This window comes from Acomys russatus, chromosome 12, assembly GCF_903995435.1.
Source record: "Acomys russatus chromosome 12, mAcoRus1.1, whole genome shotgun sequence".
In the NCBI taxonomy this organism is placed as follows: domain Eukaryota; kingdom Metazoa; phylum Chordata; class Mammalia; order Rodentia; family Muridae; genus Acomys; species Acomys russatus.
In genome coordinates this window covers 55,384,971-55,402,540 of record NC_067148.1, presented here as the reverse complement: position 1 = coordinate 55,402,540, position 17,570 = coordinate 55,384,971, and the positions used below count along the sequence as shown (strand labels likewise).

Sequence of the window (17,570 nt, the reverse complement as noted above, 5' to 3'; positions counted from 1 at the left end):
CTGCATGAGTGTGTCAGAGGACAACTTTGAGGAGTTTGCTCTTTATTCCCACCATGTAGGTGCAGGGATCAGATGCAGGGCCAGGCTTCTGTTATATTGTGAGTGTTGATTCTTCATGCATTTCAAAGCCTTTTTCATTTGTTCATTGGTTTAAAAAAATAGTAGGGAAGCAGAGGTAAGTGAATCTCTGAGTTTGAGGCTAGCCCAGTCAACAGAGTAAATTCTAAGACAGCCAGGGCTATAGAGAGAAACCCTGATTTGAAAAAAAATAATACTTTTCATTTCACTTTTTTTTTCATATGTGTATCAGTTGTTTCTATTTCTTCAAGTTGCCTGTTTCTGCCCTGGCAATGCTTTTCTAATCATCTCCTCTTCATATTTGACAGTACGGTTATTAGTCATTTGTCTGCTGCTTTCTAAATAGATTGCCTCACCAGGTTGTGCAGATTATACACATTAGTGATTAACTCTGCGTCACCACTAATGCATCTGTATTGCATTAAGGAAAGAAACACACTGTTCTCCTTGGAACTGTTCACCCAAGAGCGAATCCAGATTTGCATTCTCTACTTCATGCTCCCAGTGGGAGGCTGTCCTGTGAATCTGTTTGTCCCTATGTCTGTATCTGCCCTGTGTGTAGCTGTCTGGTTTTGTCTGTCTGTGTCTTTGTGTCTTGTCTGTCCCTAACAAAGGGCTTCACTCTGTATTTATTGAACAGCACAGAAAGCATCACGTGAGGAAGGAATGGGACGCTTTGCTGAAACCTTTAATGGAGTTTTACAAGGAAGCAAGTCATTGGCTGCGCTGATTCCCTCTGACCCAGACAACAAGCATCACTGTTTGTCACCAATATTCATAATTGACCGCTTTCAACCTTCATGGTGGATTTTAGGAAATTGCTTTCAACTTCTGTATTTGTTGCTTCCAGGAAATGATATATACGCATTGTCTGGGTCAGGGGTCGGGGGCATGGAAGAGACCTTAATTTAAGATTACAGCCATGCATTAGCTCAGGTTGTGAAAAAGGGGAGAGGCAGGCAAGGCTAGTCAGGTTGATTGCTGCATTGTTCTTTCAAAGGCAGGTCAGACAAACAGGCTGAACACACAGTAGGATGGCAGCCTTAAGTCCTAAGTGACCTCCGGATGTGTTATAAACTCTGGCTGTGAGGTCCAGCAAAAATTCCAGTCTTAGAATGTAAGAGATATTTTCTGAATAATGCATCACCTCACCCGGCCACTTGCCCTTTACTTTATTTGTGGCTCCTTATAACAGAAAAATATTCACACTTCATGTAGTTCAATATACCAGTTATATAATTTAGGGTTAGTAAGCAATCGCTGAATGCTAAACTATCCTAGTAAACATTAATTTATTTTGCCTAAGTAACCAGAAAGGCAGTTATGATTGCCAATGGAATCACTAAATTTTTAAAATTTGTAATATATTTTTAGTTTCTACTTAGGCTTTTTTTCCAAATTTTCATTGGACATTTGTACTTAAGTATTATATATAACATATTAAATCATATGATACTTAGTTAAATTTATTAATTATGCAATAATCAATTAGATAACATTTAATTGCTGAAACTGCTGTGGGTTTGAGAGGACTTCTGGGGCTTTCCTTCTTGGTGATATGGAAGAATACTGAGTGATAGAAGCGCACTGCTTCCCCCAACTCCAGCATCAGCCCCTGGGGAGGCAGAGGGGACATCACAGCTGAGCTCCAACCCTCAGGGGTTCCTCACTCTGCTCCCCTCCCTGCTCTCCCCCCCACACCCCCCCCCCCCCCGACACACACCGTGTAACAAACACTTGACAGAAGCAACTTAAAGAAGTTGAAGTTTCCGTGTCAGTTGACACTGCTGGGGAAGACAAGGCAGATTTAAAGCAACCATGAGTGAATAGACAGGAAGTTTACAGATGAGTTAAGATGTTCGAGCTGCAATTAATAACAACTCAATTCAAATGAGCTCATTGGTAAGGAGAGCGTTAATAGGCTTTGGCTTATTTAGTGCTTCCAGTGACTGACCAGGGATGGAGTTTCCCCGGGCTTCCACCACAAACAGGGCTGGTCCTGTTCATGGTGGTGAGGTGGCCTCAGGAGCAGCCTAGGACACAAGCTTTTTAATATTTAGCAGAGGGAACTGAAGATGGCTTTCCTGGGTGTAGAATAAACTTTTGTTTAGTCACTTAGGCCCTTTAAAGTCATGGTAACCATAACCTTTTGGAGGTGTTTGACATAATATTTATTCTCAGGCATCAACACTTGAGGCACGGTATGAAAGGCAGGGATTTGCCCGGGACAGAAGATGTATAAACTCCAGGGTGCTGCTGCTGTTGCTGGCAGAGAACTTTGCAGTGGGCCCTGAGCTCATATCTATGTACCACAGACATATTCCAGAATGGGCAATCCGAAGCATGAGGCACACCAGATGTGCAACAGCGTATGATATCAGCGCTCATTTGCTGCCAACCAGAAGACAAAGTGTATAGCCGTTGTGGAGGGTAGACTGCTGGTACCCCCCCCACACACACACACACAAGTATGTTGTGTGGCATTTTTCTACAGGACCTAAGAAGTGAGCAATTGAGCCACGGAGACGTGGGAAAATTAGAAGTACATGACTAAGGGACGGAGGCTCACTTGAAAATCCTAGGATAGCTGGTTCTGACTCCTCGGTGCTGCTCTGGAAAAGAGAAGCCAACACAAATGTGCGTGGTAGCCAGAGATTAAGGGGTAGGGAGGAAAAGTTGGAAAAGCACAGAGAATATTCGTAGCAGTCGAATATTACACATGAAACTGAAGTGATGGCTGTGGGTCTCTGTACTTTTATGACAACTCCCAAAATGCTCCCCGCCAAGCCCAAGCCCTGGTCTGAACAGTAGCCCAGGCTATTAGTTACATCAGCGTGTGTCATCACCTGTGGCAAAGGCACCTGGGTTACATTGCATGGTGCTGGAGAACTCGGAATGGGGTTGGTATGGCCAGCACAGGGAACTCTACATGCCTGTTCCTCTTCCTCCTTCTCCTCTTCTTCCTCCTCCATTCTGCTGAGAACTTAAAACCATCCTGACAACATCTGTGAAAACAAACAGGGAAAGAAAAATGACTCCCTCTTGATGAGGAGAAGGGAAAATATTTTGGAGAAAGCAACCAATGGCATCCAGTGTGCTGGGATCTGGACTGTGGATAAATGCCGTGTCTAAAGTCAAATGACTATAGAGAAGATGGGATGGGATTTACTTCTGCTCTTGTTGAGGGTGTCTGCATTTGCTAAGCGCTGTGAGAGTCGGAGCCAAGATCTACAAAGACCCTGTTTTCCCCTAACTCAGAAAGGTTGGCTTTAGAAAGGATGTGGGGTATTCACACTCTGTGGTTTCCTCACGAGTCTAGTTACAGTACGAAATTCACAAGAACATGGCATGCAAGTATCTGTTATTCCTGCGTACTTGGGCACATCCTGCAATCAAAGACTAATGGCCTTGGTGCCGGCCAGTTTTCAGGAGTATTTCCTATGGTGAACAGTTTTGGGAAGCAGATACAGTGTGTCTCTCTGAAGCACGGGGGAGTTTTCATTCTGCCCATGGTAAGATGCTGGCTCCTTCTGCAGCAGAAGCAAGCAGATTTGCCCTCTTCTGTAATTATTTGGGCTGCTGCAACACAGATGATATATTCTACCTACATAGACTTCTCAATGATGCTCCTTCGGATAGTTGGATCCAGGGAAAGAGACAGGAACCGAAGCTTCTACCCTTTGCTGTGTTGTCAGAATTGAAGCCATGTCTCTGATGCAAGCATCTCATGTCTTCAGCTATTATCTATAGAATGAACAGGCTCATGTGTTGACTTGAAAGAAAAGAAAAAAAATGGGTGTAGGTAGTAGTAACTGGCATTTAACTCATAACCGCCAAGCCTCCGTCTCCTGAGTGCTGGGATTACAGGCATGCACCACCACAGCTGGCTAACATAGGGATCTTTATAGCTTATTCTGAGGCGTACGATCTGATAGCTGGGAAGCGAGAGCCTGGTCAACTGGAGTGACATGCCTGGTTGCACAGCAGCCTGTCTGCACTGGCGTTCAGTGAGTCCTTCTGTAGAGGCCTCTTGTCTGGCAACCCTTTACACCAGTGGTTCTCACCCGTCCTAACACTGCAGTTCTTTGTGTCGTAGTGACCTCTAGCCATAAAATTATTTTGTTGCTTCTTCATAACTGTCATGTTGCTGCTGCTATGAATGGTAATACGCATATTTTTGGAGACAGGAGTTTGCCCAGGGGCCACAGGACCCACCGGTGAGAACCGCTGATCTACACCCTCGGCCTTTTGCCTCACTGTGAAGGAAAGACTGTACAGCCCTGCTTTGGAATTGATTCAGGAACATGGCTGGACAAAATAAATCTCTTGTGTCAAGCCAGACCCAGATAAACATCCACAGGCACCAAGTGGGGTTATTAGTTGTTCAGAGCACCAGACAGGGGCCTTTGGCTTGACTGGGTATTGTATCTGCCAGGGCCATTCACAGTGTCTGTCCTAAGAGGCGACTGGAAGGTTATAACCTTCTCCTTTGTGGCCATTTGTTTGTTTGTTGCTATGTCCTTTGAGGACGCATAGCCATTTATTTTAATTTTCCAAGCCTGCTTGACCTCTGGCTCAAAGGTTCCAGAGCCTCAGCAGAGCAGTCAGTTTTCTGGCCTCTGTAGTTGAACTCCCTCCTATCAACTCTTCCTGTACTTAGGAGGTATATCTTGAGACTCCTGAAATGTTAGTCTGCATCCTTTTCCTTTTTCAGAAGCAATGCTCTATGGTTCTGTGAACCTGCCACTATTGTTCTATATTCCATCAATAGAATATGTACGTGACCCTTGGTTTTTTGGGTTGTTTTTTGTTGTTGTTGTTTGTTTTGTTTTTTGTTTTTTCAAGACAGGGTTTCTCTGTGTAGCCTTGGCTGTCCTAGACTCACTTTGTAGACCAGGCTGGCCTCGAACTCACAGAGATCCGCCTGCCTCTGCCTCCCAAGTGCTGGGATTAAAGGCATGCGCCACCACGCCTGGCTGCGACCCATGTAACATACTGGTAGACATCAGCTTTAATGATTAAAATATCTCTATTGAGGTATTATGATTATGATATCAAATATCATAAAAGCTCTGTGGATGTAGTAAGGCAGTGTAGTTTTCATATATGTTGTAATGCAGTTTCAAGATTGTGTTTGAAAACACAGAAACACCCAGAATTGCCTCCATACCTCTGGGTAAGCAACATTTCACCCTGCAAGTCGCCCAGATGGTGGCAGGGTAAATAACACTACCCTCCTTTCCAAATCAGGAATCAGCAGTTCCCAGAAGTTAGGTGACCTTCAGCTGTCACCTCAAACTCAAGATTTCATTCCGAATGTGCCTGGTGCCAAATTGGGTTCTTTCTATTGCTGCAAAGGAACTACTCATCTCAGATTGACACAACTATGTAAAGTCCTTGGAAAACTTGCCATGGAGATTAATAATCAAAGAATTGACTTGATGGTCTGTCCCTGGGCAGGAGGCCCTAGGATCTTGTGAGCCCAGAGAACACAATGCCTTCTTTCAGGAATCCTAACCTCCTGCCAGGGGGGAGGGGGAGAAGGAGGGGGAGGGGAAGAGAGGAGGGGAAGGGAGAGGGGGAGGGCGTGCCTTGCAAATGCAAGCTCTTCCAGAATGTGAAATGCAATTCTAGAAGCTTCTGTCCATTGTCTCTGATGGTATCAAACTTTCAGAATCCTGTAGCAAAGTAAACCTTCATTTCAAAATTAGACTTTGAAGTAGGAAGATAAAAGGAGGGCTGTCGGAGGCCCAGTGCTCAGATAGATAGACGAGAAACAGTTTGGTTTTTTTTTTTTTTTTTAAAGTCTGGAGAGCTTAACAGAAATCAGAATGAATGTGAAGAGCAGATCTCCTACAGCTGAAGTCCTCTGCCCGATTTAAAGCTGCTTAGTCTGCCTAACACACACGACAATCAAAGCCTTCTAGAGGGTTTTGAAATGTGTTTCATTTTCTCAGGAAAGAGGAAAGCAGATTCTGTACTTTTATGTACCTGGTCACCTAGGAATATTTTCTAGCCTGTGGTCCCAGGCTACTCTTTGAGCAGCACAATGGGCCTTATTCAAATCTGTGACTTCCAGCAGTTCCCAGACAGTGCATCCAGCCCCTCTCAGTGCCAGAAAGCCAGCATTGATGTGCTAGCAGTTGGAAGCTCCTGTCTGCATCCTTAGGAGCATCAGGCCTGTGTCCGCAGCCGAAGCCATCAATTGGAGGTGTCCGGCTTATGAGAGCCCAGAAGCAGTGGCCGGGGCTGTGGTACCTTAGTGTCAGGGCACAGCTGCATAAACAGGTTGCAAACTGAGATGGTTCAAATGAAGCCGTGGGTGATGTCCCTCTATGCCACTGTTCTGAGTTGGTGCTCTAGCCTGAACTGTGTGCCTTCAAGCTCGGATGTTGATGTCTTAACTCTGCTGCCTCGCATTGTGTCTGCATTTCAGAGTCTATAAAACGATGATTAAGTTGAAAGGTCCCAATATGATGGGACCAGTGTCCTTAGGAGAAGGTTAGGGCACAGCCAGCAAGCAAAGGATTGAAGAGCTGAGAAGAGCAGAGAGATGGCAACATAGAAACCAAGAGAGCGGGGTCAGGAAACTCCAGCCCACAGCAACTGAACTGCAAAATGTACTTTTACTCTTGAGAGCTGGGCACAGAAGCTCCATGTCTTGTGATGGGGTTATTTGCTAATCGTGGGCTGAAAATATCCCACATGAAAGAGGCAGTGAGTGCTGTACCTAGCCTTAAGAACACTATAGCTATAGCGAGCCCGTGCACTTTCAGAGATGCCTTCTGCCTACTTCCTGTTTACCATGTGAGCACAGGGGGTGGGTACCTATCACATTGATTTTCCCTGAGTGCCAGAGATTCACACTCAGGACCTAATGCTTTCAAAGCAAAAACTTTATCCACCAAGCCATATCCCCAGCCTGAAGGATGCTTTACAGAGCCAATATTAATGTTTGATCACTCTCGTTATCAGTTTTAACATTTTTAATGAGCAACATTTGTCACTGACGCCATTAAAAACACACATGGACTTGAAGATTAAAATGGTTTAGACACACTTTCAATGATCTGAGGTAAGCATAATTTATTTGTTAGTTATGCTTTAAATAAAATAAATAAGCCTTTTCTAGTTTCGATGTAAAGAAATGAATGGCTACTCCAGTGCTTACTGTGGTAGAATGTATGGTACTTGCCATAGTAACTTCTAAATGTACAATCTGGGGCATTAACTACATGCCCAGTGTTATGTAAACATCACTTGTCTATTCTGGAAATATCTTTTAATTTCATCCTTCTCAACAGTGATGCTGTATTCACTAAGCACCAACCCTCATTTTTCCCTTCCTCAGGCCCCAGAAACCTTGACCGTATGCCCTTGCAGATCTTTTATACTAGGTCCCTAGCGTGCAATATTCATCCTTCTCTGTCTGGTTTGTTTCAGTAGGCATGATCTTGCCAAGGCCCGATGACACTGTAGCATGTGTTGAAATGTCATTCCTCTTTGTTGTGATCTAGTATGTGTATAGATACATTTTTAAATTTTTTAAATTAATTAATTCATTTTACATCTCAGTTGTTATCCCATCCTTTGTATCCTCCCATTCCTCTCTCCCTCCTACTTTCACCCTACTCCCCTCCCCTATGTCTGTGACTGAGGGGGGCCTCTTCCCCCTGTATAGGCTCATACGGTATCAAGTCTCTTCTTGGTAGCCTGCTATCCTTCCTCTGAGTGCCACCAGGTCTCCCCATCCAGGGGACATGGTCAAATATAGGGCACCAGGGTTTGTGTGAAAGTCAGTCCCCACTCTCCGCTCAACTGTGGAGAATGTCCTGACCATTGGCTAGATCTGGGTTGGGGGTCGATGTTTACTGCACATATTGTCCTTGGCTGGTGTCATAATTTGAGCAGGACCCCTGGGCCCAGATCTGCCCGTCATAATGTTCTTCTTGTAGGTTTCTAGGACCCTCTGGATCCTTCTTTTCCCCCATTCTCCCATACTTCTCTCACCTAAAGTCCCAACAGGATGTCCTCCCCTCCATCCCACTTTCCTGATAAGCGAAGACTTTCATGGGACATGCCTCTTGGGCTAGTGTCCAGATAAAATATACCATTTGACTCTTTCTGCTTCTGGGTTAACTCACTCATTATGATCATTTCTAGTTCAATCCATTTGTCCACAAATTTCAGGAATTCCTTGTTTTTAATAGCTGAGGAGTATTCCATGGTGTAAATGTACCACAATTTCTTTATCCATTCTTCTACTGATGGACACTTAGGCTGTTTCCATGTTCTGGCTATTATGAATAAGGCTACTATGAACATGGTTAAGCATATGTCCTTGTTGTGCGCTGGAGCTTCTTCTGGGTATAGTCTAAGGAGTGGAATAGCTGGGTCTTGAGGAAGCCCTATTCCCAGTTTTCTGAGATAGCGCCAGACAGATTTCCAAAGTGGTTGTACTAGTTTGCACTCCCAGCAGCAATGAAGGAGTGTTCCTCTCTCTCCACATCCTTGCCAGCATGTAGTATCACTTGAGTTTTTTATCTTAGCCATTCTGATGGGTGTAGAGATACATTTTGTGTGGCTTTTCTATAGTGAAGAATGCCGCTGACACCTGCAGCATGTCATGTCAGGTCATGGACCACACTCACAGAAGTAAGGAGAAGCTCATACCCAGACTCATACACAGAGTAATTACCCAGGGCCGCAGAACATGCTGTTATGTATGCATGTACATAAGCTTTGCCTATTTTGTGAATATATGTTTAATTATTATTTGTTAGGTCTAAGTGACCTGAAAGTTAACTGTTTTGCTGCTGATGAAATGATGATATTATTATTATTATTATTATTATTATTATTATTATTATTATTATTATTATTATCATTATTATATATAACTTGAGAAAGCACTATTGATGGGTGTTTCTTACCCTAATTTGAAGCAAAATTAACAGGAAATGCCTGCTTTCAACTGGCATCACCACACCAAAACACGGGCAGGGTGCCAGAGGCTTGCCATGTCAGCCCAAATCTACCCTGTTCTTGCTCCTATTGTCGCCTTCATCTCTGAGGCTTCCCTCTTCATTCATGTCAACACAGCTCTTTTTTCTACTTGATAAAAGAATACCAGGGGCCTTTACACTAATCTCAGGGACTGGGTGTGAGACATCATCCAGACACAGTGACATCTCTGCATATTCCGTCTAAGCAAGAAGACACGGCCTCCTCTTCACTTACGATGCTCACAAAACACCCCGCAGCCTCCTGTGGGGACGCTGCCTCTCCGCTTGCTGACTCCTTACCCTGCACATCCGCTCAGTTTATGCCAGTCAGCATTTTTACTTTGAGATTCAAACACTTTTACATGCTTTCTTACTTCCATGCTTTTTTTAATGCCCTACATTTCAGAACTGCCTTTCAGTTGTTTTATTCCCACTTTCCTCCCTGCCCCTTCAAAGCTTTCTTTCCTTTTCAGAAGGATGTTTTCCTACATCTAACTTAACTGAATAAGGAGCCTCTATGTTCTAACATTATCAGCCATACAGCAATGCTTTGTGTTCTGCAGTTCGAAGAATTGTATGTGTGCACACACACGTGTGTGTGTGTGCATATGTATATGCATGTGTGCTAAGCATGTTTTCACTGTCCAATTCCCTTTAAATGCAGCTAGATTACCTAAGGCTGTTTTCTATTTATATGGGGTCTATGGAGTTGATAATGGCACGTACACATTGCCACATTTACTGTGATAATTACTAACAGCCAACCCTTAGTTACTCTCAGGGAGACCCCTCTTAGTTTCCAAAATCCTGGATGATCAGGTGTTAATGGCAGGATGCCACCCTGTTTACATTAATGCTGCATAGTGAAATCATCTCTCAGTGACCTATATGTTTTAGAGGGTGAGTGCCATGTACAGAGTTCACATACTGTATGTGGAGCACACTGCATAGTTCACATACTGTATATGAACTGCATATGGAGTGGTGACAAGAGAGGAAGTAGTCTGTAAATATTCAATAGAGGTGTAAACTCCCTCAAAATCCATGCAGAGGTGACTGAATCTATGGAAGCGTAACTTGTAGAGGCAGAGTGACAACTACATAAAGATTAAGAAGAAGAAGAAGTAAAGCCAGGAGGTACATGATATCGCACATACTTGTAATCCCAGAGACACCTACATGCAGGGGGCCAGGAGCTAAGGGGCATTTTCAGCTGCACAGCCAGGAAAGACCAGGAGGAGCAACGTGAAAGCCTATACCAAAATAAGAAAGACTATCAGGTGTAAATCACTCAGTAGTCTGTCAAAATATTTGAACTGGTATTTTGAAGAGACGACTCAGTGGTTAAGAGCACGGGCTGCTCTTCCAGAGGACCTGGGTTCAATTCCCATCACCCACGTGGCAGCTCACAACTGTTTGTGGCTCTGGCTCCAGGGGATCTGACACCCTCACACACACAGGAAGGCAAAACCTCAGTGCACATAAAATAGACAAGCCAATTAAAAATAAATAAAAGCCGAGCTGGGTTATTTACATAAATGAAGGCTCCACCATCCATCTGCTCTCGGGGGATAACACAGGACTGATGCTACCACCTACCTCGAGGGTTACTTCCTTCTCCCCATGGCCGCGTTAAGGTTCTCTTCCTCCTCCTTGGGAACACGTTCTTTGCTCGCAGCAGCCGCCATGCATCCTGTGCAAACGTGGCTGAGTGGCCAGGGAGTGGTGGCCGTGTGGGCTGTGGGGAGGTGGTGTGAGAGTTGTGCGGGCAGCAGGCATGGGCACGGTTTCTTACACAAGTGGTCGTTGTAGCTGGTAAAGGCTTTGTGAACAGTTCGTAAGACATCGCTGGTTTTGCCTGATGTTCACAGGCAGGCAGACTGAAGCAGAATCCTCACATTCCTACCTTTCCTATAATGAAAAAAAAGTGAAGAATGTTGGATTGTTTTTATATAAGGTAGGTTAAAGTATATAAATGTAGGTAAGGGAGAAAAGAGAGAGAGGAAAGCAATAGCAACAAAATGTCGGTGTCTGCTGCAGAACATGGCTGACAGAGCCCACCTTAAACTTTCAGGCAGAATTTTTCCTTCCCCTTCACTATATAATTTGGACATTTTGTTGCTATTACTTTTTCTCTCTGTGTCTTTTCTCCCTTACCTACATGTATTAACTTTAACTTACCTTATATAAAAACAGTCCAACATTCTTCATTTTTTTAATTATAGGAAAAGATAGGAATGTTAGGATTCTGTATCAGTCTGCCTGCCTGTGATGTCATTGCTTACCTGGCACGGGGTCGTGGCCCTGCCTAGGGCCATATAAAAGAATAAACCCTCCTCATTGTCTCTCTCTCTACATTCTCTCTTATTATTCTTCCTGTCTCTGTCTCTGTTTCTCTCTGGGGTGCCCCCCTCCCCATGTTCATTTAATAAACTCCTCTATAACATGAGATCTGGTACCTGGTACCTTTTTATACCTTATTACCTTATCTTATATCTCATTGCCTTATATATTAAGTATAAAAACCAGGTGTAACTGAGTGTGGTTCAGTGGAATTGATGAGTTCAAATCCTTCCAGTCCCAATCAGTGTGTTCTGAGAATGGAGGAACCACAAGCAAGGCTCCTAATTTGTCTTTTTTTTTTTTTTTTTTTTTTTTTTTTTTTTTTCCTGTGCCCTGACCTCCAGGAGAGGCATTTGTTTAAACTTTGCAGAAATTAAAAGGGAAAACACAATCCGCTTTAAAAACCCATCTCCCCCACCCACTGTTAAATATAAACACTGTGTCTGGTGGTAACTAGGCTACAAGTGTGGGATGGTGCAAATTAGGGGGTGCACAGCACTTTCAGCCACTTGAGGATTATGGTGACTTTCACAGTAATGGGAATGAAATTACTGTTCTTTGTGACTGGAAAATGGCTCAAGACTGGAAAGAAAATGAAGGAGGGAGGAAGAAAAGGGAAGGAAGCAGAGCAGAGCTGAGGCAGCCATCAGGTCATCATTAAAGCAAAACAGATGTATTTGTTTGCTGGGCAGCCCAACTCAATAGAAGCCTAGCATCTAATTTCATTAGCATCCTTGCAGCAAGCAATTTTTCTGAAAGATACGAAGAAGCTATTTAAGCAGATTTATATTTTTTGCAAGTCACTCCACGTAGGAACTTCTGTGGCGCATCGTTGTGTAATTTACTTTTAAAGTTTTACAGTGTTAGCTACTGACCCAGCTGGCTTTTGTGTGTGTGTGTGTGTGTGTGATTGTTCGACACAAAGGGTTCCACTCACAGTCCGTATGGTTCTCAATTCCTAGCAGAAGATGAGGCATTACTGTAAGGTTGATAGCTTGTGTGGTATGTGTAGGAAGCCCATAGGTATTGCCTAAGGATACAGTCCATTGTGTGACGTATCAGGTAACGACAAGTGTAGCTCAGAGTCTATGGAAATCAAAATATTATAGATAGTCAAAGCTTGGAAAACGGAATGACTAGAAAGAATCTGATATTGGAAAGGAGTTTAATAAAAAGAGAAAGCCACTTATTTTTCAGTCCTAGGAGTAGAATCCGCATGGACGCACCATGCGAGCATTCCAACTCAGCTACACTCCAGACGCAGCAGGGAGGAGCCCTACGTCCTTCACCAGGAGCTCAGACCTTCTGTGGGTTTCCTCAGGTCTTCCCCTTCATTCTTCTGACTCAGCTCCCCCGGGCATGGCTGTACCGGTTGCTCTTTAGGCATTCTACTAACGATCTTGTGAAACAAAGGGTAATTTGTTTTTGAAGATTTATTTATTTTTATTTTTATGCGTCTAGGTGTCTTTTGCCTGCATGTACGTATGGACTCCTTGTTCGTATAGACATGCCTGGTGCTTGCAGAGGCCAGAAGAGGGCATCAGGTCCCCTGAAACTAGAGTTACTGACAGTTGTGAACCTCCCTGTGGGTGCTGGGAATTGAACCCAGGTCCTCTGCAAGAGCAGCCAGTGCTGTTACGCTGCTGAGCCTTCTCTCCAACCCTATTAGTTTGTGTGTGTGTTTTTTTTTAAACCAAACCCGCCTAAGTCATTTACTTTATTAAGCAAGGAAACAACGGGAAGTTTGTTGTTGAGACAACACATTTGTTGTCTCAAGACTACAATTCTGTGATGTAGACAAGGCTGGTTTTGTACTAACGCCCCCTGCCTTTAGCTTCTTCAGTTGTAGGATTGCCTCTTCACAGGAGCCAATGGATGTTCCGCTGGAGCAGGCTTACCAGCTGTGGACGGTGAGCTGAAGTTCTGATGTTTCACCCCAGTGCTTTGTGAAGGTGGTGAGAGCTTCCTTTTTGTGTGGTTAAATAAACAGCCAGAAATCCAAGGCCACGGTGACAGGCAGCTGCAAACATCTGCAGACTCTCATCACTAGACACCGATGGGCAGAGTGCCACGTTCCGTGAGCACAGGGAGTGTGGTCGCCTGGGGATTTGCAGTCCATCGGAGAAACAGAGTACAGCCATAACGTAGCTGACAAAAATTTAGGGCACTTGCACGTTCACGGTGTAGACAGTAGTGTCAGTGCAGGCTGGCCAGGATGAGAGGTTCCCAGGAGAAAGCACTCCGCAGCTGGGTTTCCAGAAGGAAAGCAAAACCTTCTCTCAGCTGAATGGGGGCTTGGTGAGATTTTCAGCACAGAAGTAGCATGAATAAAATATATGTTGTGAGCTTGAACCAGCTCGGAAGACAGTAGATGGATGCCCTGTGTTAATTCACATAGACTCTTTCTGTAGGCAAGGAGGGACGAGAGGGCTCCAAGAAAAGACCCGCTGTTGTTGTCTTAGGAAACAGAAGCAACGGTGTGGGCATGGAGTAGCCTCTGCTAGAGGGAAGTGGCTGAGATGGTAGAAGAGCTAAGTCTCACATCTAGCAGCAGCATTCCTGCCTGAGGAGGCAAGGGGGCAGGAGCCAGCAAAAAGCTGACATTTCAATTCAAGCCCAAAGGCCGGAAACACATTCCAGCTCAAGATCAGGCTCAAGGTCAGTCCCCCAGGCAGTGGGAGGCTCAGCCTTTGCTCTGTTCCAACCTTCCTGTGTTGGGCAAGGCTCCTCCACCTTAGGATGAAAAGCAGAGCCTGTTGCTCCATCACTGATTCTGATATGCAGGGCTCCTACAAACTCCCGTAAAAGGTTTTACTCAGTATCTGGAGGCTTACAGATCCAGTCAAACTGATACATAAAACCACCATCAGGGATACAGAGAGCTGAAAATGCATGCTGTATGGAGACAAAGTTCCCCAATGAAGCAAACTATCAGTAAGTGTATTCATTAAAGGACATATGCATCTCATTAAAATCAGTTTGCACATGATAGTTTATAACTTCTGATAGGTGTTTTACTGTATGTCCATAAAAGGTAATATATTTGCCTTTCTATAGGCATATTTGGAAAAGAGGCAGTGTGCTCCAGTAAGACTCTGATCGGGAGAGTCTATACCGGGAAGCAACAAATTAGAGAGACGGAGACCGAGTGGATGAAAAAGCAAGAGGCTTTATTGTTCCAGCGCGCTGGGGTCCACCTGCACACAGGAGTGAGGCGACCCTAAACAGAAGAATTTTAGGGTTTTTATATTCTTAGGCTAGGAAGATTTTGGTCACAGTTCCTGGAGGGGTGGGAAACTTCACAGTTCCTTAGGCAATTTGGGTGGAGACTGAGTCTCCAGGGAAGTTGTTTTATCTCAGCTAATCACTCTGGTGGAGTTTCTAGAAAGTGCTTAGCAGGTCTAGTTTATGGCAGTGCGTGGCCATTCTCGAAATGCAAGAAGAAGTGAAGTCACTGGGAGACAAGTTCTCATACAGAACACGGTTTTAAATGCAGAATATAAATTACATATAGGATGTGGCATTAATTTTGCCCCTACACTCCTCTTCCGGAAGAACTGTGCTTCCTATCTGTATATGCACAGATAATTGTTGTGGCACAGTGTTTTTAGTTTAACAAGGAAGCAATTGCCTTCCATAATCAAGGTGCAAGCAGAACCCGTAATCCACTTCTGTACTGCGGGTACAGTGGCATCTTGTGACATAGCTTTCCAGATAAAATTTGATAAAAATGGAGCTGTTCCAGGCTGCCTCCTTGCAAGCCATATGTCACAGAGGCATAAGGAAAAGGAAGGAGCAATTGGTTCTGGGAAGCGGTGGGGGCTCTGTGGTCCTTGTAGGACCCAGCCAAGCAGCTTTTCCAACTGCTCATATTTCTTTGTGCCTTTCCAAAGACTTACGCACCTGCCTCTGCACAGGCAGGCACTTGAGCGGAACGCCTTAATTGGAACACAGCAAATGACGTCAAGACACATCATGGGGTGTACTGGTATTATTGTGGGCACCCAGGAAAGTGGGCGCTAGTTCCAGAGTGTTGAGTGAAAAAGGATACTATAGAGAAACGTAAATAAATAGGGGAAGCATGAGGTGCACACTTGAAACCTGGAGGAGAAAAAACAGTGCTGTGTTTAGCAGGTGACTAGACTAACCTGCTGGCAGTGCAGGCATCTCTCCATGTCCTGGACTGTGCTAGCAATGGGACAGGTTATGAGTCTCTATCGGGCTGGCCCTTATCACTCCTGTATCCTCTGCTAGAAGGGACACTTGGCCTTCCACACACTCCATTTTGGAACAGTGGTCAATTTTGTAGGTTCAGGACCGAGACTGCCAGAACCTAGAGAGAACCGTGACTAGCACCTTTCAGCTGAGTATGAGCTAAGACTTTGACATTTTATTCTGAAAAGTGCAAGTTGGCATGTCTGGGCAGAAACATGCTCTGTTTCGTGATGTGTAAGGCAGCCTTCACATACCCATTTCAAAATCAGGGAAACTCGTGAGGTGATGACAGGAACACGTGGCTACTGGACCCGTGTTCCGTGATCTTCGCTAGAATTCTCGATGAAGGTCAGGATGTGGTTCCATGGGTTATTTCTTTCCTAAACTGTAGCCAGGCGAGGCTATGTAATATAAGGTACCAATGTCAGGCATTTGAAGAGCCTGCAGTACATACAGCTAAGCTTTAAGATTCACCTTCCTGGGGGGCTGGGGAGATAGGTGTTTACAAGCACTTTACTGGCAGCTGAGTTCAGTACCCAAGACCCACATAGATAAAAGAAAGATGGCATGCGTTTGTAATCTTAATGCTGGGAGGCAGAGGTAGGCAGGGAACTAGGGCCCTCTGGCCTGCTGCCTAGCCCACTTGGTGAGTTCTAGGGTAAAAGATTGGTAACTGCATCTGTGGAGGGACATCTGAGGTTGTCCTCTGCTGTTTGCACATGTGTGTACACCTCCCCACATGCACCCTCACACATGTGCACTCACAGTGGATGTGCACCTGCACACATGCATAAAAACACAAACTACAGATACACATACACACACACACACACACACACTTTTTTTTTTCTTGAACAAATAACACTCCAAGACAGACGAATGGTTTCCAGTCTGTCAGCACCTGCTGTGTGTTATAATTGACATTTTCTTAAACCGTTCTGCCTCAGTTAATGTCATTAAGTTTCAGAATTTAAAAAAAAAAAAAAGGAATTACTGTTAAAAGCTGCTTCTGATTATTTTGATTGTGCATGGCTAGCTCAGATGAGATCATACAAAAACTGTAGGTAATTGATCCTTTCACACTCGTGACAGATTGAGATTTGTGAATCCCATGCCAAAAGCGGGGAGTGTGGGGCGTGGAATCATATACTTGAAAATTGTGGCAAGTACACATTTAGGTGTTTGCATGCCGAGTAAAGATGTCTCAGTGTGTCTGCGTGCCGTCTGGGTTCTTTTTCTGCCCGATTTTGGCTTCTGAGCACCCAGAAAACACTGAAAAGCTGACATCCAAAAGAGGCCGCCAGCTAGTCTGCTGTCAGGGTGACACACACAGGGAGTAGAAGAAAGAATTCCTTCCTGATGTGATCTGTCCCAAGCAGATGCTAGCTCCGCGGCACCAGCCCATGAACTAGGGGCACAGGTGGAATAAAAAAGTCTGTAGAATGATGCTCAGGATAGACGCGGTGTTCACCTGTCTCTGCTTCCTGGCCTGACTTGACATGAGCTCTTCTACTCTGCTCTCCTCACCATGTGATGGATTGACACCCCTGAAACTGTGAGGTAATTACATCAAGAAAAACCAGTGAGCCTGGGGGAAGCTGGGAATTCCTGCCCCAGTCTTTGTGAGGAGCAAGCCTATGTGTTCTGTTGTGTCTGATAGTCTCCCAGCCCAGCTCTGGACAGCTCAGCGACCTAAACGTGTGGCCAGAAATGTAAATCCCCAGACCCGAGCTCCCGAGGATCAAATAAGGAAGTCTGTGCAAGGATACACAGCTGCAACGCACTCTGCAGCTGGAGATGGCCTGAGAAATGTTATCCAGCACAGCGCCAGCGCTCTGTGACTGGGGAGCCTCAGGACAGAACAGGTGGGAAGAAATGGTAGCCATCTTCTACCTGCCCGTGTGATTGGCCGTTCAAGGAAGTGCTGCG

General features: G+C 44.7%; 1 protein-coding gene across 1 annotated transcript in view; it reads left to right on the top strand.

The window, feature by feature from the left end:
- The window catches only part of Ptprm (protein tyrosine phosphatase receptor type M), a 680,548-nt gene that overhangs the window by 330,864 nt on the left and 332,114 nt on the right, over positions 1-17,570 (top strand). The gene's annotated exons all lie outside the window — the stretch shown is intronic.